The sequence below is a fragment of the Papio anubis genome, chromosome 1 (assembly GCF_008728515.1).
Source record: "Papio anubis isolate 15944 chromosome 1, Panubis1.0, whole genome shotgun sequence".
In the NCBI taxonomy this organism is placed as follows: Eukaryota; Metazoa; Chordata; class Mammalia; order Primates; family Cercopithecidae; genus Papio; species Papio anubis.
The window spans coordinates 131,131,973-131,145,897 of NC_044976.1; the positions used below are offsets into that span (position 1 = coordinate 131,131,973).

General features: G+C 42.2%; 1 pseudogene; it reads left to right on the forward strand.

Annotated features, from left to right (window-relative positions):
• Positions 1-3,629: 3,629 nt before the first annotated feature.
• LOC103877237 lies at positions 3,630-10,385 on the forward strand (annotated as a pseudogene).
• Positions 10,386-13,925: the final 3,540 nt, after the last annotated feature.

Sequence of the window (13,925 nt, forward strand, 5' to 3'; positions counted from 1 at the left end):
CAACCCCTCTCCACTTCCTCTGAGAGCAAAACCTCCGTTGTTCATGTCACACCCATGGGCAGCCTTTGTGCTCGGTGCACAGACCTGATTGGGAAGATTGATAAAAGCAAAATAGAAAGAAGCCGTGATCTGGGTCATATGAGTTATATAATCAATTCCCTCTTATTTTATACTTGGGGAAACTTAGGCTAAGAGATCTTGTCTTAATTCATTCAAATTAAAGTTGACAGCCCAGAAGAGAGGAAGGAGAATTTGGGACAGAGGAAGGCAACTAATACTTATTGAGCACTTACTGTATGGCAGACTTTATGTGGGATGATTTATTTAGGTTATCTCATTTAATTCTGATTTTAAAAATCATCCACATATGGAAACTGAGGTTTAGAAAGTTTACTTTTCCTGAGGTTCTGAAGCTGGTAAATGATGGTTCTGGAACTCAAACTCAAGGCTGTCTGCCTCCAAAGGTCATGCTCCTTCCCCTACACCACACAGCCTCCCAGAAGCTTGAAATGTGGTTCTGGGTACTAGGTATAAGCTTGAAGACCAACCAAACATGCTCATTCCAGTGCTCTCTCTGGGAGCCAACAAGCCCTCCAACATTGCCACCCTAGAAGGTCCTGCAAAATTGAGTGGTCTAGGGTTTGACAGAGTCCAGAAGACACTTACGAACATAAGATGGGCAGTGGGTCAAGCCCCAGGGAGTACCCAGTAGTATCAACAAAGAAAGGAGAATGTGTATGTGCCTTCCAGCCTCAGCCCTGCTGGTAACTTGCCAGATGGCCTTGGGCTAGTCGCTTCCTTCTTGTCCTCCTCCAAGATTAAAGAAAATTAGGAAATGCAAATTTAATGGGCTTCCCTGCTGAGGATTTCCAAGTTTTCTTTGTAGTAATCATTCTTTTCACAGAGAGGGTGGGAAAAGGTGATTATGGACCAGGGAGAGAGTCTTATTCCTAAGAAGTGGGTCTTGGACTTTGGAGAGGCAACAATTGGTTTGAGTCTTAACAAATGAGTGGGAGTTTGTTAGGCCAAGAGGAGTGGGAGGGGATTCCAGGAAGTGTAAAAGTTTGAGCAAAGGCGTTGAGTAGATTCGGGAAATTGCTAGCAGTTCAGGAAGGTTGCAGCATTCAGTGCAAAGGAGGGGCCAAACTAGAAATTGGACAGGAGAAATTCACAGAAACCAAGCCACATAAGGATCAGTAGAACCCTGTAGGCTCTTCAAAGAGCCTATCCTTGAAGGATTTAAGCATGAAAATGTTATAGACTTTAAAGAGATCCTTCTGCTCTGTGTTCCTGCCCTCTGCCAGAGATAGCAAGACTGACAGAGACTCTGTGCCTGTAGCCTGGGAGCCAGAATGGAGAGACACATTGGGCAGAGCCTGGCAGAGTCACAGGAACTTGTAGTCCTCATCTATTTGTTATTCATGGAAGCTTTCTCCTTTTCTTGATTGGATCAACAGAAAAATAAACTGTCATCTTTGGCAGATGATTCAATGGGAATTCAAGGTTGAAAATGATAATATACTCTGAGAACTCACAGGTCTATAAAAGGAGAGGCCTATACAAGGAAAGAAGAGGACGTGGTAAATGCAGAACAGACCCTCAGCATCTTGAAGGACCACCAAGGGGAAATAAGTATTGCAGACCTTTCATTAATCTGTATTTTTAACTTTTTGTTTGAAAATAATGTCAAAAGAGTTGCAAGAAACAACTATTATTAATAATAGTACAAAGAACACCCTTATAAATATCTTGCAGGGAGGGAGCTACAAGTTGGCTGTGACTGTGAATACCTCTCTGTAATGTTTCATCCATTTTGCTTTAATATTAGCTATCTCTGTCTCTCTCTCTTTCTCTGTCTCTATTTGAACTATTATAGGGTAGGTTACATATGTCTTGGCTTTTTATCTTAAATACATCAGTATGAAGAATTAGGATAATTTCTTATGCAACCACAATATAGTTATCACCTAAGTAAATTTTACATTGATAACAATATTCTTGTCTAACCTACTGTTTGTACTTCAGTTTTGTTAGTTGACCCTATAGTGTCCTTTGTAGCCATATTTTTCCCTCCAGGTCAGGATCCAGTCCAGTATCAGGTATTCCATTTAGTTGTTGTATCTCTTTAGTATCCTTCAACTGGAACATTTCCATAGCTATATCTTCTCCTTTATGACATGGATATATTTGAAGAATGCAATTTTCCCACCCTTTCTTTTTTTTTTTTTTTTTTTTTTTTGATATGGAGTCTCGCTCTGTCACCCAGGCTGGAGTGCTGTGGTGCAGTCTCGGCTCACTGCAACCTCTGCCTCCCGGGTTCAAGCGATTTTTCTGCCTCAGCCTCCTGAGTAGCTGGGATTACAGGCATGCACCACCACACCCGGCTAACTTTTTTCTATTTTTGTAGAGATGGGGTTTCACCATGTTGGTCAGGCTAGTCTCAAACTCCTGACCTCATGATTCGCCTGCCTCAGCCTCCCAAAGTCCTGGGATTACAGTCTCTCTTTTTTAATAGCAAATTCCTCACTTGGGGTTTTTTGGTATTTCCTTACAACTAGATTCACATTATGCATTCCCAGACTAGGTATTACACAAGTGATGTTGTACTCTCAAGGTATCACATCTAGAGACCCTTGATGTCTTCTCATTGATAATGTTAATTTTGATCACTTGGCCAACACATTGCCAGATTTCTGTATTGTATAGTTACTTTTTCTTTTTTCATTTTAACTAATAACTATATGTTGGCATACAGTGGAAGGCCATGCAAACATCTTACTCCTCAACAAAATTTCCTCTGAGATTTAGCATCCATTGATAATTTTTGCCTGAGCCTGTCTTAATTGTGATAGTTGCAAAATAATAAGTTTCTTCACTTTAGCACCTCACTCCATATTTGGCATTCTGTTGTAAGCAAGAACCCTCCTTTCGTCTATCTGATCTATCACATCTGTCTTCTCTAGGCAGTTTTGGTAGTCTGTGTGATTCTTGAAATTTTTCCATTTTGTCTAATTTATATCCGTACAATTCTTCATACTATCCCCCTTATAATCATTTTTATTTCTTTAAAGTCAATAGTAATATCCCCTTTTAATTTTGATTTTGGTCCTTTGAGTCTTCTCCATTTTTCACTTTATCAGTCTAGCTAAACATTTGTCAGTTTTGCTGATCTTTTCAAATAACCAACCTTTAAATTCGTTTTTCTCTTATTTTTGTATTCTCTCTTTCATTTCTTTCCACTTTTATCTTTATTATTTTCTCCTTCTTGCTTTCTTTGAGCTTAGTTTATTCTTCTTTTTATAGTTTCTTAATGAACTTTGGTTTTTTTATAGTTTATTTTCTTTCTTTCTTTTTTTATTTTTATTTTATTTTATTTATGTATTTATTTTAGACAGGGTCTCACTCTCACTGTGTCACTCAGGCTGGAGTACAGTGGCACAATCACAGCTCACTGCAGCCTTGATCTCCTAGGTTCAAGCAATCCTCCTACCTCAGCCACCCAAGTAGCTGGGACTACAGGTATGAGTCTCCCAACCCGGCTAATTTTTTAAAATTTTTTGTAGAAACAAAGTCTATGTTGCTGGTCTTGAACTCCTAAGCTCAAGTGATTCTCTTGCCTCAGTCTCTCAAAGTTTTAGGGTTACAGGAATGAGCCACTAATCCCAGCCTATAGTTTCTTAAGGTAGAAGGTTAGATTATTGATTTGAGATCTTTCTTTTTTAATTTAGACATTTACAGCTACAAAAGTTTCTCTAAGCATTGATTTCCTGCATCTCATAAGTTTTTGATATGTAATATTTTTAGTTTTATTCATCTCAAAGTATTTTGTAATTTCCCCTATGATTTATTCTTTGACCTATTAGTTTTAGAAGTATGTAGTTTGATTTGCACCTAATGGTGAATTTTCCAAATATCCTTCCGTGATTGATCTATAATTTCACTCCATTAAAAACATACTTTTGACATTTCTGTAATTTTAGTCATATCATATTTGTTGAGACTTGTTTTAGGGGCTAACATATAGTCTATACTGGAGAATGTTCCATGTGCATTTAAGAACAACAAACGCATATTCTGCTGTTGTTGGGTAAAGTGTTCTATAGACTTTGGTTAAGTTTAGTTGGTTTACAATGTTGTTTAAGTCTTCTACTTCCTTGTTGATTTTATGTCTAGTTGTTCAATCCATTATTGAAAAGGGATATTGAACTCTCCAGTGATTATTATTGAATTGTCTATTTATCCCTTCAATTCAGTAAGTTTTTGCTTTATGTATTTTGGGGCTTTGTGCATATACGTTAATAATTGTTACATCTTCTTGATGCATTAACTCTTTTATTATTACAAAATGTCCGTCTTTGTCTTTACAACAGTTTTTGTCTTAAATCACATTTTGACTGATCTTAGTTTCTAAACCCAGCTCTCTTTTGGTACTGCTTCCATAATATAATATATCTTTTTCCACCTTTTACTTTCAACCTGTAGGTATATTTGAATCAAACTGTGTCCTTTGTACACAGCATATAGTGGGCCCATTTTTTTTAAATCCAGTCTTATAACCTCGGCCTTTTATTTATAATGTTTAATCCATTTATATTTAATGCAATTTCTGATAAGGTAGGATTTATGTTTGCCATTTTCCTATTAGTTTCCTATGGGTTTTATTTTTTGTGTGTTCTTCTCTTTCTTTATTAGTGCCCTCTTTTGTATTAAATATATCTTTTCTACTGTACACTTAAGTTCCCTTGTCATTTTTTTTTTTAACTGTATTTAAGTTATTTTCTTCATAGTTGCTTTGGAGATTACAATGATCTTAACTGCAATAATAGAACACTTTGTTCTCACATAGCTTTTTCTCTTGCCCCCATTTTTTGCTGTTATTGTCATACAAATTACATCTTTATACATGTGTGTCATTAACACAGATTTATAATTATTGTTCTATAAAATTGTCTTTTAAATCAGATAAGAGAAAAAATTGCAAACAAAAACTACACTTGTACTGTCTTTTATATACATTTTACATATCGTATGTCAGGGCAGCCCGCGCGAGCGAGCAAGTGCCGGGAGAGCGAGCAAGTGCGGGGAGAGCGAGGGAGTGAGGAGCGGAGGCGACCTGACCCAGGGAGCGAGCGCCAGCGGCCAGCGCGTGTGAAGTGCGGGGAAGCCGCCTACCCCCGATCGGCTTCCCTGTTCCTTCTCTCCCCGTCCCCGTTTCTCCCCGCCACCACACCACCCCCCGCAACCCCGCCCCCGACTCCGAGCAGCTCCAAGTCTGCGACAACGGCCCAAGTCGGTAAAAAGGAGCTCAACTCCAAATGCAACCGGGCAGACGAGACCTCAGAAAAAGAATAGCAAGAAGCAATTGAACATATTGGTGAAGTACAAAATGAAACAGACTTCGTGAACAAGCCAGTGAGGAGAATTTGAAAGTAGAACAGAAATAGAACAAACTCTGCCAACCATTTTTTCAGAAGAGGTCAGAATTGATCATTGATTGCCCAAACCCCTTATTTTTGGGTAATATCGTTTGTCAACCACGCACGAGTGTCTGCTCTGCTTGTGGAGGAGGACTAAGAGGAACTGCATTATTTGACCAGAGTTGAAGTGACATAATTTGAAGATACTAAATCAGGTTACAGAATAGATTTTTATTTTGATGAACATCCTTACTTTGAAAAGTTATCTCCAAAGAATTTCATCTAAATGAGAATGGTGATCCATCTTCAAAGTCCATTGAAATCAAATGGAAATCTTGAAAGGATGTGACGAAACGTTCAAGTCGAATGAAGAATAAAACCAGTAGGAAGAGGCAGCCTGAGGCACCAGAGAGATTCTTGACCTGCTTTACTTTCTGATGAAGGTGCTGGTGAGTTAGGAGAGGTCATCACAGGTACTACTTGGCCAAATGCATAACAATGTTCCTTGGTTCTCAATGTGAATGATGAAGAAGAAGAAGAAGAGAAAGAAGAAGATGACGATGATGAAGAGGAGGAAGGATTAGAAGATACTGATGAAGAAAGGGATGAGGATGAAGGTGAAGAAGAGGAAGATGATGATGAAGGTGAGGAAGGAGAGGAGGATGAAGGAGAAGATGACTAACAGAACACTGACGTTCTGAACACTTTTAAAAAAAATTTTCTCCAGTCCCTGGGAACAAGTTGCAGTCTTTTTTCTTTATTTCCCCTCTTGTGCTCAGTCACCCTGTTCTTGAGGTCTCTTTTCTCTGCACCATGGTTTTCAACTTATTTGGGGGGCAATACCTTGAGCATAACACAATGGGAAAAGATTCTCTACCTCTTTCTGTTCAGAATTCATTCTTATCTCTTCCTGTCTGAACAAAAGCTGTATGGAATCAACACCACCAAACTCTGTGAGAGAAAAGAAAAACCTTCTCCCTTCGCTCTGCTGGAAGCTGGAGAGTGTCAGACCCCTGTGTAGCAGTGCATAGAATTCTAGCTTCTTTCCTCCTTTCTCTGTATATTGGGTCAGAGAGTACAGCATGTCTCTATGTGAATATGGACAGTCATTTACCAACATTCTTTTATTTAAAAAAAGGAAGAAAAAACCTTTTAAAAATAAGATTATAAAAAGTCATCAAAGGGTGGATATGAGGTATTTGGTGGGTTAAGTGGGCATTTTAACACCATGGCTTCTCCTTTGGCATGTTTAATTGTGATGTCTGACAGACATCCTTGCAGTTTAAGATGACACTTCCGAAATAAAATCTCTCCTAATGATAACGAGCCCTGCCACTCAATGAGAGAATCAGTAGAACCTGTAGGATCTTATTTGGAATTCACATTCTCTCTTGTAATTTTGTTCCTGTTTATTTTTAAATTTTCTTTTTGTGTCACTAGAAAGGAAGGACGATGCTCAGTTTTAAAAGTTAGAAGTGTACAAATTGCTTTGTTAACAATAAAACTGAATGTATACACACAATAATAATAATAATGAAGCAGCTATGTTGTGTAGGAGTATATCTGGCCTGAGGACCTGGCTGGTGCTACCAGTAACTATCTTTGACTCTACCTGGAAATTCACAAAAGAATAGAGCTGATTATTCTCCAGTCTTACCCCTCCAAAGCCCCTGCAAGAGACTTGGGAGGGATCACTGACGCTTTTCAGTGTCTCTTGCCTTACTAGTTTTCCCTTAGAAAAAAATACACCACACTTTACCATGAATATATATACATAAGGTTCTTTACTGAATTGTTCAGTAGATCTCAAAAGAACAGGGAACTTGAGAAAGAACAAAGGTTATACAAATTTGCATAATGAAGCATAGTGTCACAAGCCTGGAAAACAATTGGGGCTGATTCATCTTGATGAAGAATTCTAAAATTTTGCACATTAAATCTTGCTATCTAGATGCTAATATTTAGCTTTTCTCTTGATTCTTCAAGTTACTACAAAACCTTTCCCACAAAATTCTTCCCCACCTTTATTTATTTGGGTATCCTGCATACAATCAGCTGATATAGGAGGTACAGTTTCTGTCCTTTTCATCCTTTCTCATCTTTTACAAATGCAAATGCCTCATCTTTGGCCAGATGCTAAGTGAAATTCTCCTTTGCTCACTCAAAGGTGATTTTAAACTGGGGAAAGGTAAACATGGGTGTAAGGGATTAGGCAGAAGATGGGTCCACTGCATTCTAGCTGAATCTCCCTACCGGTGAGATTTTCTCACTAGTTTTCTAAATAAATAAGCAGGCCTCAGTCACGTCAGGAAAAGAGATTTATTTCATTAATAGGACTCTGATTTTGTGAAATCATAACCTCAGAATTATTATGACAAATAATATTTCATACTTTGAGAACTGGTTTACTTTTCCAGAGCCACCAGTCAAGATAGCTATTTACTGTCTAGAAAGTAGGCAACAGCTTTATTTAGGCACCTTTTTGTGCAAATCTTTCCGGCAACCAGATTGTTTTGTCCTTCTCTGCCATCCTTGCATTCTCCTACTTCTTCCTCCTTGAAAGCTTTTCCACACATACTCTCCTGACCTACCTAACACCTTTCATTTTTCAGTCTCGGTTCCAAAAGGAAGCTCTCTCTGACCCTCAAAAGAAGATTCAATCTTTCTGACTTATCTCAGTCTGAAATAGTTCTTCCATCTAGCAATTGTCATGACACATGCAGCCATTGACATCATTGGGATTAAATTACTAATTTTCCTTATGACTATCTTCCAGACTAGAACGAAATATGTAGGAAGACAAGAACTATGCCTGTCATTCTCATTCTCAGTGTTAAATCTGCAAAGGTGTTTGACTCATAGCAGCTGCTCAATGAACACATCTAACCAGTTTCTTGAACAGTCTGAACTTGGTGTGTTGGGAGCTAACATCAAAGAACTATTTTCCCCCATTCACATAAGGACTGTGTCAAATCTGCCTCCCATCACTTAAGGATGTTTTGGGAAAATCATTCACTTTCGTTTCTATCACTTCCAGTAACTTAACAGTACGGCTCAGATGTAAAACTCCCCTTTTACTTGTTCCTGTCACTTCAGCCCAAGCTTGTCTCATGATCTAAAAATCTGTAATAGGGAAGAGGGTGTGGTCTGATCTTTCCCCTTCTATTTTACCTCATCTAGTTCCAGCTTCTCAAGTGATATAGGGCCAGGAGGAGAGGACCGTATTATGTCTTAGTTACCTGGCTGCTGGTGGTTGTCTCTGTTTTTTTGTAGAGCACAGGTGTAACGGCTTTCAGGGTGGGGGTGGGGGACTCTCCACTGAGTAGTGTGCTGATGTGGAAGATCTCTGGCTTGGCCTCTTCCGGCCCTCCTCCCACTCAGCTCTCATCAATGATGTATCAATAAAACTTCTTGCTGCTGGGATCTGCTTATGTGGTGGCCAGGGTGGCAAGACAGGTGAAGCTTGACTATGCCTGCAGCGTCCACTGTGGAAACTACTACATCTTTGCCATGCCAAACAGTGGGTGTACAGGCTGCTCCAGATATTGCTGCAATGTCATGTTTCTACCATGAAGAAAATCAACAGAACCACTACCCAACCTAGAACTGAGACCTTAGTCTCCCTTTCTTTTGCATACCTTGAACCTCTCACGTGGCACTCTTGGAGGTCTCTTTCATTTGGCGCTATGGGTGGAGAAACTTACCCATAGGAAGGGAAGGGGAAGGCTGCAGGTCTCCCCAAACTCCAACACTTTTGATGTTGATGATCCTCTTTCTCTCTTCTCTCCCTAGTCAGCTCTGTTTATATAGAGTGGGGGTGAAGAGCACTGGGGTAGTAAAACCAGTTCAGTCACCCCTTCCTAAGCCCTAGAAGTGGTGCTGCCGCAATTTATTTGCAGCTTTCTAGAATGTGACGTCTTTTTGTCCTAGCCCTTAATATGAGGCATTAGGAAAAGTGCCTCTGGGAATCCTATTGCAAATATCTGTTGAGAGAACCAACCAACGTGTTTGCTGCGTTGTTGGCTCCTTAGGGAGTCTCTGACCAAGTTAGTCATGGGGATAGGAGGCACTTCTTGAGAGAACTATGTTTCCTATGTCAGTAGAGGAGGAAGGAAATAAACCAAGGCACTGCCTGTCAGGGGATGTGCAGACCCTCATGGGCAGCTGGAACTTCAGAGGCAGAATTGGCATGGTGAGGTCTGGGTGAAAAGCGGGAGTTATGAAAAAAAATAATCAGCCGGATAGGGTGAGACAGAGGAACAGAAAAATGAGAGATGGAAAGATGATGGGAATAGAACATGATGGCGACAAAAATTTGTAGGAGAAGAAGATGGTGGAGGAGAGAGGAGGAAAGACAGACAGGGTGGAGTTGGGGGAGGGGACCAGGCAAAAGGAGTGGGCTCTCACCGAACTGGAGCAAAGGGCTGGGCAGAGCAGCTGGTGAAAGAAAATAGAGCCTGTGGTTAGCATTTGCCAGCTGGTGCAGGTGGCTCTGGGCTAAATCCATCCTCTGCCCCACCATGCAGTCTTCTAAGGAGGTTAGAGGTGGGGGAGGAGGAGTGGAAGGAATTGTGGGGAAGAGAGAGCACACTCTCCAGGTGCAGGAGCTGCCACTTTAACAAATGCACTTGAAGATAGCGCAAGAACACTGCGGAGGAGCTTGATCCTTTTATTCCTGGACAAGAAGGGACAATGAGAGATGTCCTTTCTCTCTCTTTCTAAGGCTTTCTAAGGCTGCTTTGATCATACCAACAGTTGTGTAAAATTATTCTGGCCAAGGAAACCATTTAAAGTCCAAATCCTCAATGAAGACTTTCGGAAACAATTCCACTCCAAACAACCTGCAGCCCTGTTCCTTAAAGAAAGCCACGGCCGGGCACGGTGGCTCATGCCTGTAATCCCAGCACTTTGTGAGGCCGAGGCCGGCAGATCATGAGGTGGGGAGATCGAGACCATCCTGGCTAACATGGTGAAACTCCGTCTCTACTAAAAAAATACAAAAAAAAATTTGCTGGGCATGGTGGCGGGCGCCTGTAGTCCCAGCTACTCAGGAGGCTGAGGCAGGAGAATGGCGTGAACCTGGGAGGCAAAGCTTGCAATGAGTGGAGATCACAGCACTGCACTCCAGCCTGGGTGACAGAGCGACTCTCCGTCTCAAAAGAGAAGAAAAGAAAAGAAAAGAAAAGAAAAGAAAAGAAAAGAAAAGAAAAGAAAAGAACCATTCAGGTAATGAAAGCTCGGCACAGAGCCTGGAACATACATGGGCTTAGTCAGTGTTCCTTATTAGTAAGCGGCTTCCAGCATGGGACCCCTAGCATAGGTAAGCACTTGGTAAATATAGGCCGTAAATGAGGGGCCAGGTCTATTTATATGTACCCCTACCTGGTCCCAACACAAGGGCCCAATCCAAGCTGCTTATTTGTGCAAAGCCAGATATGAGGGTTACATTCTCTTAGTCCACAGGAGCTCCTGGCCTTGCCAACCTTCCATGTGTAACCTCATGCTGGCTGTTGAGACAAGCTGGTTCCCACCCCAGACCTACTGATTCAGAGTCTGCATTTTCACAAGCTCTCCCGGTGATTTGCTGGCAAGTTAGGGTTTGAGAAGCACTGACCTAATCCAAGGCTTTAAGTTTTACTTAAACTTGCTGCGGTGGAGCCAGCAGAGGGCAGTGCCGGAGCTTGCCTGAGCTGCCTGAAGGACAAGGGGAAGCAACTTATTCTGAGACCTCAGTTCACTAGAGGCTACTCATGACTTGAACTTGAGGCAAATTCTGGAGTATCCTCTTTGCACAAAGACAAATGGGCTTGTGTATACTGAGAAGGGAACACACTAACCCTTTTTCTTTTTTCTTTTTTCTTTTTTTTTAAGATACAGAGTCTTGCTTTGTTTCCCAGGCAGGACTGGCAGTGGCTTTTCCCAGGTGCGATCACAGCACACTGAAACCTCCAACTCCTGGTCTCAAGCAATCTTCCTACCTCAGCCCTGGGAGTAGCTGGGACTACAATGTATGCCATTGTGCCTAGTTTCTACTAACTTTTAATGCATAGAAACATATCAGGGGCTGGGGAACATAAGAACCAGGCCTTGTGACTTCTAGAGAAGGCTGTTGCCTTGGTGTAAGATATTAGTTGTCTCTGAGGTAAATTTGGCTTAACGAGCTTGTGACCTGTGCAGTGACACGGGGCCCCAGGTCAGAAGGGTCTTGTACCTGGGTTAGTGCTCTGCTGTTGCTATCACTATCTGGAAATTCTTGATAATTTTCTCTTTCAGCTTCTGCTTTTTCACTGAAGTCCATTGGGACAATGGAGCACGCAGATGAGAAGGGAAGATATATGGAATCTGCATATCTGCCACCATTCTTTTTTCATATCCTATGAGCACGGCACTCCAGCGGACCTACCTAAAATGTGTGGGAGTTCAGTGAAACTTAAAGCAAGTGCAAAGTAGTCACGTTATGGGAGCCACTGGCTGTCACAGAGTGTTGGAAGAACATGTATGCAACAAGAAGTAAAATAAAAAAGTTCAGTTGGATTTTTGCAGCGTTTGCACACTTCCAATAAGAACAAAATATATATGCATGCACAAGCCATGAAATATGAACTGAGTAATTGCAATGATTCCAAATATGAATTAAATATTTTATTTTCATTTAAAACTGACATTTCAAAATATAAAAAGTAAAATTCACGAAAATTTAAATTTTTAATTTGCCTTTACTTAGAACAGCATTAAATAGCAAGCAAATAAAAAAATACCAATTCAAGCAGAGAGACTGTGGAAGAAAGGAAAAAGCTTAATATTTCAGTACTGTTACTGGCACATTTTCCTTGCTTTTTAAACAAGGGGGCCAACATTTTCATTTTGCACTGAGCCCCACAAATTATGTGTCTGGCACTGCCTTGAGGGATGGGAGGAGCAGGGAACCATTGGTGCCTGTGACCTGAGCCATCTAAGGTGAGATTTACCTCAGGTTTCCAAGTAACTGGAAATAATACAAATACAATGTCCGCAGAGGTGCGCTGGTTCCTTAGCAGCTGAGCAATGTGCTTATTTGTGACAGAAAGTGGCATTTGTTTCCTTCTTACTGCTTGTTTATGCCATTCGCACTCGCGTGTGTGTGCGTGTGTGTGTGCGCGCGCGTGCGGGCATGACATTCCCGAAAAGAAAACCTCTTCTTTCACTGAGAAAAGTGAGGCGAAGGAGAAGGGTGGATTTGGTTCATGTGCAAGATGCAGAAAGGGAATGGAAATGGTCCATGTGCAGGATGCAGGATGCTCAGAGGTGAGTTCGGATGGGAATGCAGGCTGCTCAGGGGTGAGTTGGGATAGGGATGCAGACTACTCGGAGGTGAGTTGGGATGGGGCTTCAGGCTGCTCAGGGGTGAGCTCGGATGGGATGCAGGCTGCTCAGAGGTGAGTTCAGATGGGAATGCAGGCTGCTCAGAGGTGAGTTCGAGTGGGACTGCAGACTACTCAACGGTGAGTTCGGATGGGGCTGCAGGCTGCTCAGAGGTGAGTTCGAGTGGGACTGCAGACTACTCAACAGTGAGTTCGGATGGGGCTGCAGGCTGCTCAGAGGCGAGTTTGAATGGGAATACAGGCTGCCCAGAGATGAGTTCGGATGGGACAGGCTGCCCAGTGAGACTGGATGGGATGCAGGCTGCTAGGGTGAGATCGATGGATGGTGGCTGCCTGTGAGCCTGGATGGGATGGTGGCTGCCCAGAGTGTGAGTTTGGATGGGATGACTGCTCAGGAGTTTGGGATGTGGGCTTCAGGCTGCTCAGGGGTGCAGCCTGATGGAGTAGTGATGCCCAGGGGTGGAGCCTGGGATGGTGGCTGCCTAGGTGAGCTGGGATGGGGATGCATGGCTCCAGCTAAACACAAAAGTAGCTGGGACAAGGAGTTTTTTCACTCACCCAGGGGAAAATGAGAAGGTGTGGCAAACACACACAGCACCGTCTCTATCACCAAGGAGATGAGGTGAGGAGGGAAGGGCCACAAATGCGGTTAGGGAGGCTGGTCTGGTTTTAAAGGCAAGCAGTCTGTGGCGGGCAGATTTTTCTGAAGGGGAAGTGCATTCTGTTGTGACTCTCTCAGCTCCAGGCACATGAGGAGACTTAGAGGAGGGGACATTAAGCAAAAATCCCAGGCGTTATGTCATTGGTGGGCCTGGGGACTCCTACCTGCACATAGTGGACAACTCTGGTGAGACCACTGTGTCGATCTGATGGTTTTTTGGGATCCCATGAAACAACTGGGAGTTGAGAAGTTGCCCACACAGCGTCAATGGAAAAGAGGAGAGAGAACTCAGCTCCCTACGCAAGGCCTGTGGGGCAGGAAGGCTTCTTATGAGATAGAGCTGCATCCTTCCTTCTGAGGGAGGAAGCCTGAATCTATATTTGCAGCAGACTTAAGGAGAGTGGTCCTCAGAGGGGCCAGAGCAAGGCAAGCCATTGGAAAGGAGGCAAAAGCTTGGCAGGGGAGCTGGAACCCAGGAGGCTTGGC